The sequence below is a fragment of the Pseudonaja textilis genome, chromosome 1 (genome assembly GCF_049901715.1).
Source record: "Pseudonaja textilis isolate UNSWEBS1 chromosome 1, rPseTex1.2, whole genome shotgun sequence".
Taxonomy (NCBI): Eukaryota; Metazoa; Chordata; class Lepidosauria; order Squamata; family Elapidae; genus Pseudonaja; species Pseudonaja textilis.
Genome location: NC_141990.1, coordinates 28504704 through 28510869, shown reverse-complemented (window position 1 = coordinate 28510869; position 6166 = coordinate 28504704). Strand labels below are relative to the sequence as shown.

General features: G+C 37.7%; 1 long non-coding RNA gene across 1 annotated transcript; it reads left to right on the top strand.

Moving 5' to 3' along the window:
* The first annotated feature begins 4141 nt into the window (after positions 1-4141).
* LOC148127540 (uncharacterized) lies at positions 4142-5761 on the top strand. Its single transcript, XR_015740943.1, has 3 exons — positions 4142-4190; positions 4870-4911; positions 5596-5761. It is a non-coding gene; the product is annotated as an uncharacterized LOC148127540 (long non-coding RNA).
* The last annotated feature ends 405 nt before the right edge of the window (positions 5762-6166 follow it).

The following is a 6166-nucleotide window of genomic DNA, read 5'->3' as shown; positions in this document are numbered from 1 at the left end:
TTATGATAGTCAGGATCATTTTATCTGAATAACATTACTACAAGAGTACTTTGGTATTCTGATCTATAGATAGGTTTCTCATTAAGACAATGATATATTCTGGGATTCTCATTTTTTTGAGTATTTTCCATGATTGATACAACCATAATCAACAGAACTGAAAACCTTTCTACAATCAATGAAGCACATAGTGCCTTCTTTTTGGTATTCTTTGGCTTTCTCAATTATCCTGTGTATATCAACAATAAGATCTTGTTTTTCTTGACCTGCTAAAGCCAGCTTGAACATCTGGGATCTATTTTTCCATGTAGGGCTCTAATTGATGTTTGAAAATCCTAGGCATTAGAACATAGAATTCCAGAATTGGAAGAGACCTAGTAATGTCAATATCCTTCATTAAGGAACAAATTACATTTTATTAATTCAAATCAAATTAAGGTACAATATTGATCCATATATTAGCATAACATATTGTATGTGTGGTCAGAACTCCGATATTACATATAATATTCCCTTTTATTTGAATAAAACAATACAATTCAGTACTGCGTATATAAATTAAGGTTATATTATAGGGATGATACAGAAATGGGAGCTGTATTTATTTTGAGTTTGTACTTTTCTCTAATATGTTATGTAGTCTTTATATTGTCTTGTATTTTGTATTCTGATATGGCCCTGTGACTAGTCAATAATTGATGATGATGATGATGATGATGGAGGAGGAGGAGAAAGAGATTATATTATTTATTCATTTAAAATGTGCACAATAAGTTACAGTTGTTTCATTATTATCCTAATAGTTTTGAAGTTTTGAAAGGGTGATTTTCCTAATGTTACTTATTGCTTTCATGGAAGATTTGACAGATGGAGGAGATATCCTGATTTGCAACTCATTCCCTGCTACACCAAATCCCTGTCTGGTACTATTCCCACTGTTAGTCTAATGTGGTACAATTCTTCTTCTCATTTCTGAATTCTATCAAATTTTTCTCCACACATGCTGGGACCCATCAACTATTGGGATCTGTTTTTGCTTCAGAATTTGGTAAAAGTTTAAAGCAGTGTTTTTCGAACAGGTGGCTTTCAGATGTGTGGGCTTCATGATGGCTGGGGAATTCTGGGAGTTGAACTCTACACCACTTAAAGTTGTCAAGTTTGTAAAATATTGACTGCTGATGAATATTGGGGCTCTAAAGGGATTTTGATGGCACTCCAGATCTATGTTATCCAAAACCAGACTTGCCAGGATCGCAATCATATTGTGTCAAAAAAAGGCAAAAGTGGTGCAAAAACACTACTGTAGATTTCAGAAAGCTTTCCTTGTTTTCCAGTGAATTTCCTGTAATTTTTGTTCCCTTTACTCTTAAGATTAACATCCAGATGAAAAGTGACTTGAGCTGAAGAGGAAAATATCATCTTTTTCAGTGCCCTCCTTTTAATGGAAAACACCCTCTGTCCGGAAAATAAACCAAAAACAAAACAAAACAGAATTCAAACAACTTCCAATATCCTGTTTTTATCTTTGGGGGCTATTTCCAGTATCTCCCTCCTTGAACTGGGTGGAAAATCCTGAGTAGAATTTGAACTGCTTTGCATTTGGTTTGAACTTCAAGGTTTTGGTAAGAACCCCACCCCCCTCCCTTGCTAAAGCCCTCAGCAGCCTGGCAAAGGACGGTGATTAATGAGAGGAGAGATGCAACATGGCTTCCATCCACAGGGCTTGTCCTTGGCAACAGAGACGTTGCCTCTTGGCAGCAAAGCCACAGACACCTGTGTTTTTCCACCCACGAACCTGTGTGTGCCCTTCTTTTCTCTTCTTAAAGAATGAGAGGGGGGAGCCAGCCCCTTGCTTTTCTCATCCCAGGCAGCCTCGGAGAGTTTGCCAGTTAATATCCTGCCATCTCTGATTGTGTTTTGAGAGGTGTGACATTTGATAAGCTCCATTTAACTTGCTTGTTCGACATTGTTTAAATAATTCAAATACAGATTGGCCCTTTAGAAGGATTTCTGCTCTATTGACCTTTGCTGGTCGCATGTTACAAGGAAATTAGGGAGGGGCCCTGTCAAGAGGCCTGTTTCAAGCAGGCAGCTGAAAAAGAATCAGTTCCAGCTTTTAACTCAGCCCTAGGCACCCATTATTTATGGCCCATTGAAAATGCTGAAACTGTTAATCTTTCTCCACAAGAGTAGGGCCTTTACCATTAGATTTGGGCTGCAAATATCTATAGAACCACTAGAGGATGGCAGAAAGGCAACCTGCTCTATACTGCCATCTAGTGCTCTATTGGATTTCTGCAGATATGGAACTGGATTTCCCACATTAGCTCTGTATGGGAAATAAAGCACTAAATGAAACAATTTAAAGTAAACAAAATGCTATTTTGCTTTCATAGATCTGATATATTGCTTCATGAGAAATGTCTTCAGTATTAGTTTATTACATTTAATTATACAAAAATGGCTTCGGCTAAAAGGACACTCAGGGGTTGTATCTACTTCCAGGCAAAACACCGCGAAAGGCTGAAACATATCCCTTCCAAAAGGGATGCTACCCCTCCCTGATACCCCACTCACCCCAATGATTATCTAATAATGAGAGCACAGATCTATTGGGAAGATCACATCATCCATATGCTGGATAAGCACATACTAAATCAGCCCCTTTTGGGGAAACTTTCTACTGAAAAATGCCTACATGGGGGGCAAAAGAAATGTTTCCAAGATCCTGGAGTTACTTGACATAGATGTGACCACATGGGAAACACTGGCATAAAATTTCTATGCCTGGTATATAGCCTCATCCTCAAGTGCTGTCAAGTTTATAAAGTAAGGTGCACTATGGAAGCTCAACATGTTTGCCCAACATATGTCAGGATAGTCCATGCCCAAATTGGCCTGACCAGTCATCTTTGGACTCGTCATATTAAGTTTGAATTGAATAGTGTTGAAGTTTTCTTCAAAACACCTCTAAAAGGTCATCTGTCCATGAATATCCACTCACAGGAAAGAAAGAGATTGGCTGTTGCATTCCAGGAACAGAAAGTTGGGCAAGCAAAGCAGCAAAGGAGATTGTCTAGTGGAAGAATATGGTAGCTTGAATGCTCTGCAAAATCTTCAGTATGTACAGGATTTTCTTAGAGCTGATTTGAGTCATTCCAGCATATGCAACAGACAGAAGCAGTTTTAACTGTAAGTGTAGATATGCTCTATTCCAAATCCCCAAAAACATACTTAGGGCTAGACAACTTTTAAATAAATGAATATTACCTAAGTTGTTCTATCAGTCAATAACAATTGTGAACACTGCCACACAAATGATTAATGCAGTAATACCTTGTCATGCTTTAAGGTGATTCCAACATCAGAATAGTAACATTTTTATCAAACATTTGAGTTGTCAACAATTTTAAAATACAATCCATTTGAAAGGTGCTGTAACAGTCATTTATATAACGTATCTTTGATGATGCTAGGATTTATCTGTCAAAAAAATCAAGATGGTGCCTGCAACCTTGTGATTGAAGAATCACCCCTTTTTTACATGCATAATGCAAACAACACATAGACAAAGTGACAGGGCTTTGATTGAGGAGTTGTGGTTATCACCTTCATTTTTGAATAACTCATGGATGCTCCTGCACACCATTACTGTTTTTAAGGTGTCAGAGGTTTGTGATTATTTGCACTTTCTCAAAGGCTCAGATACAGTTAAGACTTCCATTTCTGAATACATGATCTGTATTTTTGGTGTGTTCACAGAAAAATATTAAATACAAGACTAAAAAAAAACTAACCATGTGTAATCAAACGATTATGTCTTTAGTTTCACTTCTGATATGCCTTTCAAAGGCCAACGCCTCACCCTCAAACAGTTATTCCCTTAATATTGGAGATTTTCAGTGTCAAATTTTCAACCCAAGTTTTTCATATTATTTTAAAAACTAAGCCTTGTCTGTTTTGGGGGTTGTAGCTTTAGCGTGTTGGGCAAAACTTATTTTAATTCAGCTAAGAAACATTGTGTGCAGGGACTTTTGATGACTATAGCATGAGATGGGAAAAAAATAGTTGTGTCCTCCAAGTCTATCACCTGCTTTGATTTTGGTAATTTAAGCTAAACTGTATTTTACCTTTGCCTCGAGACAACTTTCTGTGGCATCAGAGTAACACCTGTCTGACAATTGTGCAATGTAAGTTTTCTTATATCCATTCAGATAACAGATAATCAGAGTTGGAAGGGACCTTGTAGGTCATCTAGTCCAACCCCCCGCCCAAGCGGGAGACCCTACACCATTTCTGACAAATGGCAGTCCAATCTCTTCTTGAAAGTCTCAAGTGATGATGCTCCCACAACTTCCGAGGGCAAGCTGTTCTTCCCAAAGTTTCTAGATTCAGTTCCTGAAAGCTCCAGCTCAGCTAAGAAAAAGTCTGTTTGAATTCCTGGAAAATTATTGCTGGTCAGTTTTGCCAGTACAAATCCAGTCCTGATCTGGCCCAATTTAAAAAAAAAACCCAGCTTCCTTTGTTGCAGCGGCATCCTCCCAAAGATGCAGCCTTTCTACTACATTCTATATATATTTAGTGAACACTAAACCCTGTTTACCTCACTTGCCCCACAAAAGGGTTAAGGGGTGGTAGCACTGTTTGATTAATTGACAGCACTGTGAGGCTGACCATTTGCATTCCTGGGTCTTTTGGTTTTCCCTCCACGATAAGAGAAGGCCAAAGTCCTCTTGCACTGGGCCAAGAGGACAAACAGAGCCTCCCAATGGACTAGTTATTAATATAAAGCCTTCAGGTTTTCCAAACTGTTGCTCAGCAACTTGTGTTCTTTCACACACTAATCAATAATGCTTTTTTTTTTATTAGATGACTGAAAGGCCTCTAACTCCACCTGGAAATTGTTGAAATGTAAGCCTTTCAACAGTTATTATTTAATGTTCTCACTAAGGACACACTAGTTAATATGCATTAAAGCTATAATGCTGCAAATGATGAACAATTCTAAAAAAGATTTTCTTAAAAGTTGCAGTTGAAGGCCATTATTGTATTAGATGAATTATCATTCCAACAGATTTCTTTATTTCCTATTATCAATAAAAAACAACTAGTATTGTTTTCTATGTATTATTGCTTATAGGGCATAAGCTTATAGGATATAAGTTTATAGGAACTAGGTTTGCAGAATTATGTTTACGGGAAAAAAATTCTAAAATGTAGAAGTGCAAATGCAAAAGCAGACTGAGAAGTGAAAATGTTCAATGTCCATGTGACTGATGGAGATCCCCCCCATCCCGAAAAAAGCATAAAACTAAGAGTGGAGATGGTATGCTACAACCTTCAAAAGGTTATAGCTGGCTGGCATCTCAACAGAAATTCTGTATACTGTCAACAGTTTATTGCTGGTCCCAAATGTTTTCTTACATTTTAAGGAAATGTTGATTCATAATCTTGTTCCTATGGAGTAGATTCTCATCAACTTCTACTGAACTCAAGATTTGAAAAATACAGCTTTAACCCTAGGTTTATAGTCCAAGGTAACTTGGTTTCCCTCAGCAGAAGATTTAAACGTCTCCCTTTACCTCACTCCTATAGGTCATCATCTGCTGGGAAACATGTGGAGGAGCCTTTCCTGGTGGTTAAGGCCATCTGATTTTAAATCACACTCTTTTTTTAATGGCAGCAGAGTTTCATTTTGTTTCATGAGACTGGAATAAAAGACAGTATTGTGTGGATGTGGAATTCATAATGTTCTTTTGCCTATGCCTGAATAAAATACCTTGAAAGAAAATCCTGCACCTTTAGTCTATTAATTTATGTGAAAGTAATTTTTTGCCTAAAAAGGGGAAAATTTTGTTTAAATGGGTTGCCCAAAATCAATAAAGTTCAAGCACATGGATTCCTTCAAAGAGAAACTTAAATGCGGTTTTGACCTCTGGGCTGGAAATAGTTGTCCAAAAGATACAACCTCCTGGGGCTGGTGATAAATAATCCTCTTGCTTCTTTCTCCTCCCAAGTAAAATGGAACTGTCCTGGTGGAAGAGCTACTTCCAAGCCCAGAGTATTACATCATCACTGTAGCTGATAACAGGGAAGCACAATGGAGTGTTAGACTAATAGAAAAACATTGCCTGGATAAGAGAGGCTCCTGACAGCCTGGGATGAG